Source organism: Myotis myotis, unplaced genomic scaffold, assembly GCF_014108235.1.
Source record: "Myotis myotis isolate mMyoMyo1 unplaced genomic scaffold, mMyoMyo1.p scaffold_m19_p_10, whole genome shotgun sequence".
Taxonomy (NCBI): domain Eukaryota; kingdom Metazoa; phylum Chordata; class Mammalia; order Chiroptera; family Vespertilionidae; genus Myotis; species Myotis myotis.
In genome coordinates this window covers 31,109,629-31,127,828 of record NW_023416314.1, presented here as the reverse complement: position 1 = coordinate 31,127,828, position 18,200 = coordinate 31,109,629, and the positions used below count along the sequence as shown (strand labels likewise).

The 18,200-nt window shown below is 40.8% G+C and overlaps 1 protein-coding gene across 13 annotated transcripts in view; it reads right to left on the bottom strand.

The window, feature by feature from the left end:
- DLG2 (discs large MAGUK scaffold protein 2) overlaps nucleotides 1-18,200 on the bottom strand; it is a 1,392,511-nt gene that overhangs the window by 131,726 nt on the left and 1,242,585 nt on the right. The window lies entirely within an intron of this gene.

Here is an 18,200-nt window from a genome sequence, read left to right as displayed (position 1 = left end):
ACACACAGGAGAGAGAGGAGAGAGAGGAGGAGAAAGAGAAATATGGATCTGTGGCCTCCTGTACATGACCTGAGCAGGGATTGAACCTGCAACCTAGGCATGTGCCCTGACCGGGAATCAAACCCCCAACCTTTTGTTGCACAGGATGATGCTCCAACCAACTGCGCAACCCAGCCTAGGCCATTCTAATATTTTCATTAAATCATTGGATGAGTTAAATCAGAGATGAAAGTGACTAAAAAGGAGCTGACAAGAATAACAGGATTTCCCCTAGTCCAACTTCTACCAGGGGCACAAACTGCCTACATCATAATGAACTTAGAAAATATTCTAAGCCAAGAAATCCCTTATCCCAGCCCTTCTACCTCAACACACAGTCTTTGCAAAGACGCCATGGGCTTCAGAGCCTGAGATAACTATCGCTAGCCTTGCGCCCAGCGTGCTCCAGCAGGGCTCCATACGCCCGCGTCCTCGTGGTCCAACAGGTTTTCTGCTAATGAGAAATCTGGCTCTGTGCTCCTTTCTGCCTCCAAGCACAGCTAGGACAGATGGAGGAACCCTGGGAGCTGGAGGTGGCAGAATTTCGAAATTTCCCATGAGGCTGGCTTGATTTTTATACCCACAACATGCAAAAAAAATAAAAATAGAAGAATCAGATTTTAGGAAATCATTTAACAACTGATTTTAAACTAGAGAATGAAAAGCCATTTTCCCATTATTGACAACAACATAGGTTGTATATAAAAGCAGGCACAGAAGCTTTGTATGCACACTCCCTTCTCTCATCTCCATCTCCACTCAAAACTCCCATTCTGGATGTAAAATAAGCTGAATTTCAAAATCACAAAGTGCAGTCCCTTTCTGTCCCCAAGCAAAGTCCTGCTGTAAAAGTTTGTTTCTAAAGTAGACATACTGCGGCCCTGTGGTTTTCTCTTCGATTTTCTTTATTAATCCAGAATTACCTCTTCATGTGCTAGAGAATTAGCCTTTCCAGGGAAGAGGCTGCCACATGAATGCAGGCTGGCTTCCACTGTGCAGGAAATGCAGTCGAGGTTTAATGCTTGGTGCTTAAACCCACATGCTTGTGCTTTTGGCAAAGCTGAAGATTATTTCCACATCACCAAATTTTGAGTGTAACCCTAGGGTCGTGACACCCCTCAAATATCATATTTGATCAAAGGATTGGAAAAGCATTGTTCAGAGTCTACTCTTCTCACATCCAATCCTTACATGTACGGCAAGTAGCAGGACTCTAAGATCTGGAACTCTGTACTATGTAGCTTCCCCCAAATTCCTGGTTAGAACAGAATCCAAGAGTCCATATTTAAGACAGGAAGAGCCTTCAAAGATGACTTTGTTTTACACCTAAAAATCTGAGGACCAGATATGGGAGTAATTTGCACAAGGTCATATAGCAACTCTTAGTCTCAACTCAGCAACTCAAACCTAGGTCCTCCACTTCTCCTTAGGCTGCAAGGATCTGTGTCAAGGTAGAAAAAGGAATGTCTCTACCTGTGGGAGTGACTGGAAACAGAACAAAAGGAAAACGTGAAGGTAACTAAGCACTTAGAGAGCTCTGCTATTTTCCTGACAAGGAAGTAAACAAAGTAAATAGAGAAAAGAGAACTTTGGGGAATAGCAGTATAGCTACCATCTATAGAACAGTGACAGGATAATGAACCAATGGTAACCATAGTGAAGCACATCCTATCTGCCTCGAAGTATGTCAAGCAACTTAATGCATTATCATTGAAACCTTACAACTATCCAATGAGATAAAAATAATAACACTTAGTAGCTATCATTCACTGAGAATCTTTTGCATATGGACTACATAGACACATATAAACAGTATCTGGTTTTATTTACATAACATGATTATGTGGTTGTTATCTCATTATAAAGATGGGCAAAATGAGACCCAGCGAGTACAATAACATGTATAAGGTCACATAAGAGGTAAATGGAGGAATCAAATTAAAACTGCAGTCATCTGATCAAAGAATTTAAGCTTTTAATGCATCATTATTCTGGCTCTCAATTGCAGGTTGCTTAAAAAGTAGCACAACGCCACTTGGCCAGAGTGGCTCAGTTGGTTGAGAGCTGCCTGCATACCAAAGGGTTGCTGCTTGAATTTCCGGTTGGGTACATGTGGAAGGCAAGCTATTGATGTTTCTCTCTCACATCGATGTTTCTCTCTCAATCTCTCTCTCTCTCTCTCTCTCTTTCTTTCTCTCTCTCTCTCTCTCTCTCTCTCCACCCTGCCCTTCCTCTCTCTAAGCATGTCTTGGGTGAGGATTTAAAAAAAGGTACACAAAAGCATTGCTGTATTCACACACCTGGTTTTTAAAATTTTTCTCAAAAATAAATCAGATCTAAAATAAATGTTATTTTACAGAGACTATTTTAATTGTCTAATCTATTTTTTACTGCAAGCTGTAGTGAATCACAGTTTTGGCATTATACTTAGAACTGTTATTGGATGTGGCCATTAAAGAATTCTGTGTTTTAACATTGGGAAAACAATTCCATGGGCCTTTATGAGTATAAAAAAACTGGATTTAATATTATGTACATATATATGGGCGGGGGGAGGGGGAGAATATGATGGAAGGAAACACTACTGTTTTGCTGCTTCCAGGATCTGTAGGAGACCATGCCATTTAATAGTCTCAGCACTACAGTTTAAAAAATCAGTAGCCCTGGTAACCAAGCCTATGATTGAAGCGTGCTATAAAAAAAGGAGACATTGTGTGGTGGCTGGTCCTAGACAAACTGACAAGCTTTGTTCTACTCTTCTGAAACTCAAGGTATTATTTACATACACTCAGCTCTAACACTGAATCCCCTCATTAAAGGAGATCCTTTTTACACTATCTGTATGCAAAAATAGAAATATTTGAACAAGACCACGCATATTCTTTTTTCGCTAAATTACTGGTTAGCAAAAAAAAAAAAAAAAAAATCGTAGAAATTCACAGAGCGGTACTGAATGGTTTACACTGAAGCTCCAGTAAGTCTCCTCGAGTGGTGCTCATTTGACTCTCCTTCCCTCTGTCCTCCCAGCAGCCAGGGGCTGTGACACTGCTGACAACAGCAACACGGACAATGAAGGACTTATTTCCCAGGGGCAGTGGCAGCTGTCAGGTGATTTAATAGCTATTCAAAGGCCATTGTTTCGGCTTTTCAATTCTTAAGGAGCCAATCTACCTTTATCTTCTTTGGGGGGGGGTGGGGGCAGTGGTTCAAGTGGGAAGGAAATATGTCTTTGGAGGAGGCACAGGTATAAAGGAGATAAATGCCTTTGTATTCCTGACCTTAGCCACTAGCTCGGGAAAATGTGCACATTAGCCTTAAACCACGGGAGAGGGTTTAAATTTCCATTTGAATCCTCATAGAGAACATAGAATTACGGCAATTTCTTACTGACCCATCCATCTGTCCACCTGTCTCCTCTCAGCTCCCACGGGCAGGCACAGGGCTAGGTGCTTTATATACATACACAGGCACTAGAGCGGGGCAGTAATGATTCAGACCTGCTCTTGAAAATCAGCTCCTCCATGTAGGAGCTGTGGGATTTAGGACAGGTTTCTCAATGCTTGACACTTAGTTTTCTCACTGTAAAAGGGGTAACAATATTGTCTTTTACCTCAGATTTAGTGTGGGGTTAAATGAAATAAAATGCCTAACCAATACCAAGCACCTGAAAAATAGCAGGCATATTACATAGCGTATTTCCTATTTTAGGTCTGAAACTACCAAAGCTCAGAGGAGGCAAAGGGCTTGTGCAAGATCTCAGGTCTAGAAAGTGATGAAACCAAGACTATACCCTAGACCAGTGATGGCGAACCTTTTGAGCTCGGCGTGTCAGCATTTTGAAAAACCCTAACTTAACTCTGGTGCCGTGTCACATATAGAATTTTTTTGATATTTGCAACCATAGTAAAACAAAGACTTATCTTTTTGATATTTATTTTATATATTTAAATGCCATTTAACAAAGAAAAATCAACCAAAAAAGTGAGTTCGCGTGTCACACGCGTGTCATAGGTTTGCCATCACTGCCTAGACATACAAGCCCCTCACCGTAGCACACCTCCTTTTATGAGCTCACAGTCTAAGGAGGAAAAACTCAGTTACCTAAACTTGGAGTTTCCTACAATGAGAGGAGGGGGAGTGGTTGGGCCAGGAAAGGTCTTAGAAGACTTGGTCCCTGAACTGGAATTTTGAAAGGCCTTTGAGAACCTTTCAGACAAATTGAAAGAAGGAGACTGCATTGGAATCAAAGAAAGGGCCAGAGCAAAGGCAGGGAGAGATGAAAGAGCTGGTTTCTCCTTGAGGCTCAGTCCAGGGTCTGTAGGGGAAGTGGCAGACGGGGATGAGGTGGGCAGCCTGGATCAAGATAATCTCCTTTACCTCCTGGTGATCAGGAGCCATGGACAGGAGAAATAAAAGGATGAGCTCAAGAGTTAACATGCCTGGAAGTGAATCACACCTGAATCTTTTCCATTTCACTTGGAAACAGAACATCTCTCTCAGCAGGCAGGCTCACCTAATGTTTCCATGCCAACCGATTGCTGAGACCTGGGATAGGCTAAGCCCTAAGGAGAGGGGTGCAGATAAAAAGGAGAGGGAAAGGAAAAGCCAGGGTCAGACCAGGGGGTGGGCGAGAAGGGGGCGGGGCAGTGCACTACAGAGTGGGGAGGAGGAGCAGCAAGAACCAGAAATGCGGGATTAGGTAAACCTAGTTGTACCCGAATTTATTGCAAGCCTGGTGTCAGAGAATTGGTCAGTGTGGGGGGGAAAACCCACACATCTGGTATCAGAAGTAGAGTATTTAGTGAGTAGTGTAAAGGAAAACAAAAGTTTTGTTCTTACAGCCCCCAGGTGATTCTAAGGTGCAGCCAAAGACACTGAGGTCAAGCAAGAAGAGCAAACTAGGAAAACAATCCTGTGTTAGAGACTCTCTGTGGTCCTTCCCAGGAGAGAAAGCCGGTGTGAAGTGGTTACAGTGGAAAAGAGCTTGGGGAACATGACATACCCTCGTGGGGGCTCCCCTACTTCAGAGATCCCTCCTAATTAAGACAAACCAGTCTCATTCAATGTAGGGGAGGTGTCTAATTTGGGGAAAAGACCAGATTGATTAGGGGAGGGCCCAGCACAAGCCCACAGAAGGATCGGGAGAGAGATTGGGTCAGTTTGAAAGCTCAAGATAATATTATCAAAACTTATATTTGCGACTTCATGGAAGGACCCCATTTCAACTGGCACACTAGTAACACATGGAATTCTTGCTTAAACTCTGATTTATAGGGGATATTCATTGCAAGGCAAGCATTGTTATATAGGGTCTATAAATCTTCGGAATACCATATCCTGAAAAGTCCTGATTGCAGCATTTTTACAGGTGCAAATTAGGGGAGAGGGAAGAGAAAAAAATAGGACATAAGTAATGGGGTCTATTATGTGGCAGATACTTTTCAAGGCAGTTAACACTTTTGCTGGATTTAATGCTTGTAACAACTCTTTAAAATGAATATTATTATTCCTATTATCCATTTTGCAGTGGTTGGCAAACTGCGGCTCGGCAAACCGCGGCTCGTGAGCCACATGCGGCTCTTTGGCCCCTTGAGTGTGGCTCTTCTACAAAATACCAGATCTTCCACAAAATACCGACTTCTGCGCATGGGCCACGAAGTTTCAATCGCACTGTACGCACGCCCGCACATGGTATTTTGTGGAATAGCTGCACTGAAGGGGCCAAAGAGCTGCATGTGGCTCGAGAGCCATGGTTTGCCGACCACGGCATTAAGGAATGTGATCCCAATTATAATCACTCTCTTCTTTCACCATAGGTTCATTTGCCTATTTTTGAATGTAACACAGATGGAATCATACTGTGGTAGACAGAATAATGGGCCCCCAAAGATGTCATTGCCCTAATCCCTGAAATCTGTGAATATGTTATTTACACAGCAAAAGGGACTTTTAAATGTGGTTAAGATGAAAGACCTTGAAGTGAGGAGATTATCCTGGATTATCTGGGTGAGCCCAATCTAGTCACTACATTTTTAAAATCAGGAAACCTTTTTTGGGTAGATGAGAGAGATGCAAATGAGGAGTCAATTAGCAGCTCTTAGAATGTGGCAGCCTCTGGAAACCAGGACTGATGCTCAGCTGACAGCCAGCTAGAAAGCAGGGATTTAGTCCTACAACTGTAAGTAACTGAATTTTGCCAACAACCCAAATGAGCAAGAATTGGATTGCACCTCGAACCTCCAGAAAGGAATGCAGCCTGCTGATACATTGATTTTAGTCTGGTAAGACACTTAATGGACTTCTAACCCACAGAACTGTAATATAATAAATTTGTGTGTTTTTGAACTTTTGCTTAATATTATATTTGCAAGATTTTTGCTTGCCGTTGCATGTAGCAAGCTGTTCCTTTCTATTGATATACTAGAGGCCCGGTGCACAAAATTAGTGCATTGGGGGAGGGTGTGTCCCTCAGCCTAGCCTGCACCCTCTCCAATCTGGGACCCCTCAAGGGCTGTCCAACTGTAGACTGGGAGTTGGACATCCCTCTCACAATCCAGGACCGCTGGCTCCCAACCACTCACCTGCCTGCCTGATTGTCCCTAACCACTCACCTGCCAGCCTGATTGACACCTAACTGCTCCCCTGCCAGCCCAATCGCCCCCAACTGCCCTCCCCTGCTGGCCTGGTCACCCCTAAATGCCCTCCCCTGCAGGCCTGGTTGCCCCCAACTGTCCTCCCCTGCAGCCTTGGAGTCCCCCCCCCCCCAAGTGCCCTCACCTGCTGGCCCAATCACCCCTAACTGTCCTTCCCTTCAGGCCTGGTCCCCCCCAACTGCCCTCTCCTGCAGGTCTGGTACCCCCCCTCCAACTGTCCTCCCCTGTAGACCTGGTTGCACCTAACTGCCCTCCCCTGCTGGCCTGATTGCCCACAACTGCTCTTTCCTGCTGGCCATCTATTGGTGGCCATCTTGTGCCCACATGGGGACGGCCATCTTGTGCGAGGGCATGATGGTCAATTTGCCTATTAACTCTTTATTATATAGGATAATATTCCCTTATGTGAATAAACTACAATGTACCTATTTACCTATTCTATTAAAAGACATTTGGTTATTTCTAGGTTTAGGCTATTATCATATAAACAATGCTGCTATGAACATTCTTGCATTTATTTTATTGCACATATATACATATTTCTACTGTGTATATACATAGAAACAAAACATAGGGTTAAGATGGTCACCAATAGTAGATACTGACAGTCTTCCAATGTGGTCATATCAAGTTACTTCCCATGGGCAACATATGAGAGTCTCCACATGCTTGCCAACATTTGCAATGAATAGTCTTTTCAATTTTAGCCATTCTGGAGGGTAGGTAGTGACACTGGGATTTCAATTTGCATTTTCCTGATGACCAATGAGATGAGCATAATTTCATATGTGAACTGACCATTTACATATACTCTTTCATAAACCACCTGTTCAAGTGTTTCAATCATTTTTTAAAATTGTCTCCATCTTTTCCTTAATAACTTGTGTCATTTATATATTCTGATTACAGTTTTCCCCTAAGACCTCTGCATTTTAAGTCATTTTCTGTGTTCTGTTTATATTTTTATTCTATTTATGGTATCTTTTGATGAACAGAAGTTTTTATGTTACTGTAGTTTAATATACCAGAATTTTCTTTATGATTAGTGCATTTTGTGCTTATAATATCCTTTTAATATATTCCTGGATTCACTTTGTTGATATTTTATTTTGTATTTTTGATCTTATTAAAAGAGATTGAACTATACATTTCTTTTCTTACAGTGACCATTTCATGTTTTGGTATCAAGGTAAAAAAAGCTAAGAAGTGTTCTCTATTTTCTAATTTCTGAGTTTGTGTAAGATGATGGGTGATTGACAAACATCATTCTGCATAAAACCTTTTGAGTTGTATACGTATCATCCCCATTTTATAAAGGAGACTGAGGCCCAGATGGAGAGGAAATGAATCCAGGTACTTCTGACTCTAAAACCCTGGCTTTTTGCCTATTGCATCATGCTGTGAACTCATGAATGAATGGCTCAGGGAGTTGGTATTCTAGAGGCATTAGTGTTTCATTCTGTGGCAGTCCCTAATTACTTCCTGCAGAGAGAAAATGCACTGCCAAAGATGAACCCCCTCCCCTAAAACATACACCTTTACTTTTGGAACCCATTACATGTGACCTTTCAAATCTCCTCAATTTCCTACTCCTTACATATTGTCAGATGTTGGAGCAGAGTCTGGATTCAGAATAATATAATTTTATTTTCATCTGTTTTTCTATCCAGCTAGTTTTAACTGAATCCTTGAGGGCATATCTGATCTACCTTTTCACTCCTGACAGCCTCCTGCATAGTATTTTGTAACTAATACTAAGAAAAACCGAAGCCCATATCCTTTCCACTACACCCTGTTTGCTGCAGGTTAGTCAGAAGGCCTTGTAATCTTTCCATCTTGTATGCAGCAGCCCACAGCAGGAAACCTCACGCCTCTTTGCTGAGAATGCTTGTTTGACCAAGGGTGTGACCCTATGGTTGAAATTTGAGCCATCATAACTCTATGTCACGGATCCACTCACTGACTATCTTTAAGGTCCTTTATTATTGAGGGAGATGCATCATACATTAAATGACTATATTTTCTAGCACAGAACTCACAGGACTTTCTATAACAATTATAAGTACTGATAGGACTGAGGGAGCATACATGAGGTGAGGCGCATCCCCCCAAAAATGTGGTATTTCCAGAAAACCTAGACACTAGGTTAATAGCAAGGATTTGGCATCAGACAGAACTGAGATATAATTGTTTTCCTTTGCTGTGTTACTTTGGGCAAGAATATAAACTATCTAACTTTAGTTTCATTACCTGCAAAATGGGGATAATAATTACACTCCTTGCAAATATGAAGAAATTTGAATTCTCATCACCATCTACTTGTCCTTAGGATACCTGAATCCATTATGTAATCAAGGACTCATTTAGTGTGTTGTGGAGGTGGGCATACTATGGGGGCATCCATTTATGAGGGAAGGGGCAGGAACAGGGAATTTTAGGAACAGAAAGAAATGCCATCATCTCATAAAGAGCCAACAATGGAGTTCATTCAATGTGGGGAAATTCTCCACTAACCTGACTTCACAGCATCCAGAAGCACACAGACCCTTTCTTGATGACTACATAATTCAGAACCCTTCTTTTAAAAATATGTACTTTTATTGATTTCAGAGAGGAAGGGAGAGGGAAAGAGATATAAAAACATCAATGATGAAAGAGAATCATTGATTGGCTGCCTCCAGCACGCACCCCACTGGGGATTAAGCCCGCAACCCCGCCATGTGCCCTGACCACTGATCAATACCAGCTGGGTCTCAGAGCCCTTCTTAATAGGAGGAGAGGGATGAATCAGTTCAGAAGAAGCCACTGGAATTGATTTAAGAGCTTTGTATAGAAATTAAGAACTGAAAAGTTACTTTATATGAGAATTTATATTGTTATGATAGAGGTCACTGGAAACTGCCAAATATCCTTTTCATTGTAAAGTTCTATTCATTTTACATCCCATTTTCTCATTATTCTGCCCATGGAATCCAATTTTTAAAAAGTATAGGATCCTCCATTCGACAGGCCAAATCTGCATTTTTAAAAAAATTAAGGAGAACAAAAGCTCATGATGCAAGCAATCTGGTCTGAAGCAATACAGCATACCCCGTGTTTTAAATAGAACTGTGATACTATAACATGATGTCTTTAAAAAAGTCTTTTTAAAATGAAGAAAGAGTGACATCAATGTAAAATAAATACAAATACAATTTAAAATAAAAGAAATGGTTTGATGGTAGAAAATTTCTTATTGCCTTTAATAAGCATTATCAAAAAGTAAGCATCAGTGTATCACGGAGGATGGGTCTGGGCTTCTTAGTTACTGAGAAAAACAGTATGAAAGATGAAGAAAGTACATCAGGAAAAATAAATGTAAAAGATGGTTTTCTTTGTCAGGAAAGGAAAAAGATAAAAAATGCACCCCAAGCATTTTAGAATCATTTAGAACCAAGAGATTCTGGATTAAGAATTAAACCACTTAGTCATCACAATGTTTGCCTTATTCCTATTCCCCCACCCCAGTTCCCCACCCATCTATATGGTAGGATTATATGGATAGAAAAGCTATGAAGATTCATCTAGTAAAGTTCTGACAATATATGCTTTTTCCTGAAGCTCAGATTATAGTCTAATTTTTCTTTTGGCATTAAAATGTCATTTCTTATAGAAAACGATGGCAATAATAAAGAGCAATCTATTAAAATATATATTATAATTTGTATGTGTGTTTACTTTTAGAATTCTTGGTGAAATGAAGTTGTCAATCCCATGTCAAGCCCTTCATTTTCTTTTATTCTAATGTTGGTGGTCAGGGAGAGCTACAAGTCTTGCAACCTCTGCATTTAGAAAATGACACATGGAAAGAACACCAACAGCTAACAGGTCCCTGTGATTGCCTCTGAAACACTTGGGAACATTCCTTTAAAATTTAGGCCCGAGGAGCAAGGGAAGGAGGCAGTGACCTGCAGAACAGGAAGATAAAAGTGTACTGCAGTTGCTAACAATGTGAAATAATGACACTACTTAGCTCTTAAAAGAGTGACTTCAGCAGAGAGAAGTACACAGAGTGGGCCATTGAAAGCTCAGAGCAAGTGGGGATGTAAAGTTTCTCAAGCACTTAACAGAACTGAAAGATAGTTTCTACATATCCTAAAAGGAGACATAGGTATTATTTATATAAAATACTCTTTTAAGTAGAAGACAAAATTGGATCCTTGAAAATGATCCCAATACTGACTTTGTGTTTCTTACACTTATTGCACTACACGCTAAGAAAAACATACATGCTCTTAGTTTTGAGCAAAATGTCCTAAACCAGGTGTCAGCAGGCATGGGTGTGGCTGCACAGGCACACAGAGTCCCACACTTAGTATTGTGCTCGGCTCCCACTGTTTCGATATTCAAATATTTGAACAAGGAGCTCCACATTTTCATTTTGTACTGAGCTCTGCAAATTGTGTAGCTGGTTGTGGGTGTCAGGCCGTTATCTCCTCCCACATGTGCAGGGCACTGTGTGTGATGGGCACTTCTATTGTGTTCTTTGATGTGGGACTCTTTGTATAAGGCTACTCAGGCTCCAGACTCTGTCTTGGCAGAGAATTTGTCCATACTGTTGTAATGGCCACAGCTCAGTGGGGACTTGCTTCAGTTTAATCACAAATCCACATGCTCTGGGCATCTTCAAACTAGAGAATAGGATCTACGGTGACTGTACGATATTCAGCTACCTATTCAACATTTAATAATGCGTAGGTAGTTCTATGAAAATCATGTAGTATGTATCATGGTCATAAATGAAACACAAGGCAAACACTAGACAAAGATACATGTGAGTTGTGTGTTGATAGATCTTTAAAGAGTGCATAGAGGCAAGGGCTTGGTACTACTCTACACTTGGAGAAAAGAGTAGATAGTTTAGTACTCTGAGCTCAAATTCCTTATTTGAAAACTGTGAAAAAACAATATCCACTTATAGACTTAGTGTATCAAATCAATCAAGATAAAATCAAATAAATGAAAGTCCTTTAAAAAGTCACATAACACTGCAGATAGGGGCATAGACAGCATGCTTTGGTTCTAGTCCCAATTTAGCCTCTTCTGGGTAAACTGCAAACCTGGCCTCCATTTCCTCTTCTTTACAATGGGAATGAAAATAGCACTTACCTCAGTTTTTTTAAAAAAATATATATTTCTATTGATTTCAGAGATGAAAGGAGAGAGAGAGAGAGAGAGAGAGAGAGAGACAGACAGACAGACATCAATGATGAGAATCATTGATTGGCTGCCTCTTGCAAGCTCCACACTGGGGATTGAGCCCACAACCCAGGCATATGCCCTGACCAGGAATTGAACCGTGACCTCTTGGTTCATAGGTCAATGCTCAACCACTGAGCCACAGGCATAGGGTTTTTATGAGAATTAAATAAAATAATCCACATAAGGTGCTTAGCAAATTGCATAGAATATGATACAATTATCATTTGACCTTTATTACGATTTGACTATTAAGTATCTGAAAAGTACTTGTGAATGTTATTTTGCAGTTCTTATGGATTTATAATAAAAAGGAAAACGGATTTGAAGTTTAACCTATAGTAATAAGTATGCCATTTGTTTGGCTGAATGAATTTTAAGAAATGTAGCCCGATGTGATTATCATTACTCAACAGGACAGCATACACATCTGATCAAGTAAAATTTGAACTAAAGTTAAATGCTCTCCAATCTAGTGACATCCATAATTCATTCACTTTATTGATTCAGCAGTTACCATATGCCTGACTGCAGATATAGACTGTAACCTGGCAAATCTCCATCAGAGAGGTACTCACCATCCAGCGGAAGGGAAAGGTGAGTCAGCAGGCATGAAAAGGTCAGAGGAGAACAGCTTTGTGATGCAGGAACACAGAGAAGCATGTGCTCAACCTTCATGAGTCATTGATGGTTCTTCTAATACTTTATTCTATTTAATCATCATCTTCAACTGCCACTCAAAAAGTTCACTCAACAAATATGTAAAGAATTCCTGTAATGTGTCAGGTACTGAGATTAATGGAAAAAATATCTTGAGTCTATTCCTTGCTCCTAACCTGATTTAGGGTGAAGGTTAACCTCAATTTTTCCATGCCCTCACCTTTCCCCTATTCTCTTCTGTGAGTATCCTGTCACCTACCTTTTACTGTTCTGGTCTTTTCTAGCTAGAACTGTTTGGATTGTTCTAGAAAGTGGTAATTTGAGGCTAAAAGGCCAAGACTTCCCCCAGAGATGTGAGGTTTCTGGAAATACGATTACTGTGGGATTAGGAGCAGAATCTAGGTTGGTAGAGTGACCCTTGAGTGCCACTCTGAAGTGCAGAAAAGATGCCCTATTGATCCTTTAATCCTAAAAGGATTAAATCCCTAGAGTATAGTACAGTCTGAGGGGGATGGTTATGACTGGTTGAATGAATGAATGAATGAGGGCCCACCATTAATAAAAATGACACATGGATTGAGATTTCAGGATAGAGTGTTAGAGGAAAAATGTGATGATCAATAAAAGGGTCTGTGCTACTTTTGTCCTTCTTCCTTTAGAAATCAAAAAATTAGAAACCTTTTAAAAATCAGGGCCAGCCTATAATTTCAGGGGGAAAAGAAAACTTCCCCAGATCCCCAGGGACTCCGCCTCCTTTCTATTTCTTGCTTAAAATTAGCTGCCTGAAGATACGACCCTTTATTCCACAATTAAGATGCAATTAAAAGTGCAAATGCCTGAAAGAGTGAACATAATGCTAATGAATCTCAAAGTATAGCTGAGGAATCTAAATCTGTTCTGCCTCAAGGGAGGCACCAGCATGGGAGGCAGGCTCTGAGCACTCAAAGAGGTACGGGATCTCCCCTTTACCTAGTAAGTCCCATCTGGTCGGCTCTTTGACAGACTTAGTTTAACCTAATCTTTACAATAAGCCTGTGAACTAGATATTATGTTCATTTTATAAATGAGAAGCTCAAGCATTAGCCATCAATAAGATTTGAAGTCCAGACCAGAAGCCAGGTCCCTATGGAGGACATCTCTATAAAGCATAAACCAAACAAAACAGGTCTATCAATATGAATTTAACCTGTGCCCCTAGAGCAGTGGTTCTCAACCTGTGGGTTGCGACCCCTTTGGGGGTCAAACGACCCTTTCACAGGGGTCGCCTAAGAACATCGGAAAACACATATATAATTACATATTGTTTTTGTGATTAATCACTATGCTTTAATTATGTTCAATTTATAACAATGAAATTGGGGGTCACCACAACATGAGGAACTGTATTAAAGGGCCGCGGCATTAGGAAGGTTGAGAACCAATGCCCTAGAGGATTAGCTTTGTCTTCACCGTACTGTATATAGTACAAGGAGCATGGGCTTCAGTGAGAAACATACCTGGGTAAAGAATATGGCTTGGCCACATTGCACCTTGTGTAGGTAATTTTTATTTTTATTTATTTATTTTTTTTAAAGAATTAACATTTTCTTTTTAAAAATATATTTTATTGATTTTTTTACAGAGAGTAAGGGAGAGGGATAGAGAGCTAGAAACATCGATGAGAGAGAAACATCGATCAGCTGCCTCCTGCACACCTCCTACTGGGGATGTGCCCATAACCAAGGAACATGCTCTTGACCGAAATTGAACCCGGGACCCTTGAATCCACAGGCTGACGCTCCATCCACTGAGCCAAACCGGTTAGGGCAATTTTTAAATATCTTTGGCCTTCTATAAGGTTCCTCCTCTGTAGAATGGGGATAATAATCACCTATATCATATATAGCACTGACTTCGGTTTAAATGAAGCCAGGAGAGAAGCACTGGCATACAAGCTCTGGGTACCCAAACATTTCAATGCCGTCTCTAGATCTCTTCTGGTCTCTCAAGTCTCCACTTTCTGCCTCATCCTGTTAGACTGTTTCAGATATTTGCTCACGTCTCTCAGTAAGATTTTAAGAGGGGTAAGACATCTGAATACAAGCAGTTTTTATTTCTTGTTCTGTGGTAATGCATGGTATTTCTGAATGAAAAAAATGGTGATTTTGCTAAACAAGAATATATGAGTGAATGAATGAGAGGCACTAAAAAGGCCATTGCCAGCCAGCCAGCCCTCTGCCAAGTAGTGGGCCATGGGTGCACAGAGCTGACTGCGCTGTGGCCTCTGGGAATAGCTGCTGAGAGCATCTTAGGTCCAAGGTTGAAGAGGAATAAGATAAAAATCTGACTTATGAGAAGTCCACAGATTTCATGGCTTTGTCTTAAAGGCCCTTGAGAAACCCATAGCCAAGTGAAGTTGGAGGCAGCTTGGTACTGAAGTGAAGTCCCCTGACAGGCTCCATTCCACATTCCTACCATTCCCGGGTTACTGACCAGCAGTGCAGTGGGGGCAGAAAGTGGATTGGAAGGCTATAATACCGTTTAAAGGAAAAAAACAAAAATAAAAACAAAAACAGAGTCTCTTTTAAGATGATGTATCTTTCCCCTCCCACCAAAATTAATCAGGTGAGCATATTCTTCCTCTAGAATAAAAACCCATCAGGATGAAGAATCTAGGTTGAATTTATTTTCAAGATTTCCCTCAATGTAACTCCCAGCCTTATGTCCTTAGAATAAAAAAGACTAAGGGACTAAGGGTGTTGAGAAGGAAACACAGGATGAGCTTCTCCCTATCCCAAGCCCTCTCTCTAAGAGCAGCCTGAAGGGCCATGTAGAGCCAGATGTGTCCTGGAAATCCCAGTACCAGTAGGTAGTGCCTGTGTCCTCAGGACATGGCCAGACTCCCTGCACTTGGTGGCAGCCCAGCTAGTATTGAACATTCATAGAATTAATCGCTCAAAGATCTTGACTTACATTCTATTTTTCCACATCTATATAGGAAAGAGAGTCTAGAAATGAATACATTTAACAAGTATTTATTAAGAAGACATCATTCCATCAAGCACCATGGCATGAGACATTAAGGATAAAATAAAATTGAGACATTAACTGAGGTTTGCAAGTCCAGTATTAAAACCTTAATAAAGACCAGAATGATAACTATTTTTTATAGATTAGCTTTAGATAACAGTGGTCTTCTGGGCAGATTTCACTGTAGGAACCCTTATAGGCATGTTGTAAAGATTAAAATAGGGAAATAACTGCAAGGTATATAACACATGAGCTATCAGGAAATGATAGAAAGATAACCTGCACACTATTTGAATTGCTTACAGATATGGAGTACCAGAATGCTGACAGAAGGAGGTCTGTGTTTGTTTTTTAAATCTCTGTATCCTTAACACCTACCTCAGACGGACACTTTGTAGGTAAGGACATAGGCCATGTTTGTTGAATGAAAGCACCAATGTACTAATGAATCAATGTCTGAAAGTCTATGTTAAACAATGGGCGGGAGGCAGACCTAGGTGCACTGGTCTATTACAGCCTGTGAAACAAAAACTGTATTAGGAAGCAGCAACTTTGAGTTACCAACTTAAAGTAGACTTAGAACCACTTTGAAAAAGAAAGAAGGCCTTCAAATCCAGAGCAGGGGGCTTGGAGGGAGTGAAGAATGCAGAGGGAAGTGGGTGAAATCACGGGGTTAGGGACATTGATGACATCTATAAAGAGCTGGAAGGGCCAGTTATAAGCACAGTGACTCTTATCTGTGTCTCCAGCTGAATACTTTTCAAATCCTTTCTCTGGTTACACTTTAATGGGGGATGAGCTGACAAAGCTGGACATTCTGGAGCCATAGAATTCTGGCCCTTCCCTTCAGCCTTCATGGAGTCTAGAAGAACAAAAATGTAAAAGGTTGCCAGGAAGTCTGTCCTCCTTCCCTCACTGAAGGAGATCAAAGCGACAAGGGTGTCTCACCCCACCACTGAGGAAACAGCTCTTTTCAGAATCAATTCTAGGACCTCTCTTTGCTAAAGGGGAAAGGTTGCCTTTATAATAAATGATAAAGAGCACCAACATATATCAGTTGCTTCCCATGTGCCAGGTATTTAAATTCACCATTTTATTTAATGCTCACATCCGCTTTATCTTACTATTATTCTCATTTCACAGAAAAAGAAGCTAAGGCAGAGGGACCGACTTGCCCAAAATCACTGAGCTACTAAGTGACAGAATCCAGGAAACGTGTTCTTAACACTGCTCTATGTTGCCTCACACACAGGACCTGAATGTCTATGCTCACATCCAGTCTAGCTCGGTGATTTTAAGGCAATTATTTAATGTTACTGAGTCTCAGTTTCTTTGTCTCTAAAACGGAAGAAATAGTCCCTGACTCTTCCAGTTGTTGGGAGAATCACATGGGAAAATATATGTAGAACACTAGCATAATGGTTGACCCATAGAAGATGCCCAACCAATGCGTCCCTTCACTTCCACTTACTGATCTGTTCCAGGGATAACTGGCTCCCAAATTGGCTAGAACACCAAGGGTCTGGGGATCCCAGAGATGCTAAGTGTGCTGCAGTGAAGATGACCCTGTAGTTGTGCCATCTGCCTGGAACACTCCTCCTTGTTCACTCATCTACACGCTGTAGATAGTGATCCATCCCTGAGTTATTAAGTCAAGTTAATGAGATGTGACCTTCATTTGTTATTTAAAAAGGAGGCAAATAGAATGGGAAATAACAAAGAACATGGTACATAAAAAGTATTAATAGTTTAATAAAACCATTTCTTTTAGCATTATGTGTATGGTACATGTATTTACTGGGTCATGATGATGAAGAATGTATTTCTTACTTTGAGTAAAAACACTTAAAGGTCTCTGGGTGAACTCATCTAAGATCGCAAAGAATCAATTCAGATATCCTTGCATTAATTAGGAAGCAATAAAAATTCCAGGCCTTTCTAGAGCTTGCTTTTCATATCACACTGCACTGTAACTGTCTTCCCCTCACCTGTCTCACTCACTAGATGAGATTTTTTTTTTCCCCGGCAGGAAACACGACTTTAACTGCTAGGTCCTCAGTGTCCATTGTAAGTCCTGGCTCAGAATATATACTCAAAAAAGTGCTTGATGAATACATAAATAAATCATAGCAACTGCCTTTTAAAAGCAAATTCACAACAGAGGGGTTATTCACTTGAACTCTCCAAATCAATACCTTTTATTAAGACATGGACATGGGCCAAGTTTCACTTTTACAGTCTTTCCTGTGACCTTTTATTCCCCACTGGAAGACTTACCTGCTTTTCTTTCTTCCCCTCCCCATTCTCTTCCCTTGTCACAGGTTATTGAGCTCTCTTTTATCAGGAGAATCTTTCCTTAGCAATTTGCACTTTTATGTGATTTTAATCCCCTTATACCTGACCGTTCTTAGTAGCATTTAGATACAAAGGCCCATTCCTACCAGCAGCAGGAAAAGCCTTGTTCTGTTATAGGGATGCTTCTACCAGCTGGGAGGGAAAGAGGGGAGTGCATATGATAATAGGCTTGTGGAGAGCCTTGAAGTTCACACAACAAAAGCTGTATCCCTGTGGCGCCAGAGCCCAGGTGCATCTATGTCTGAA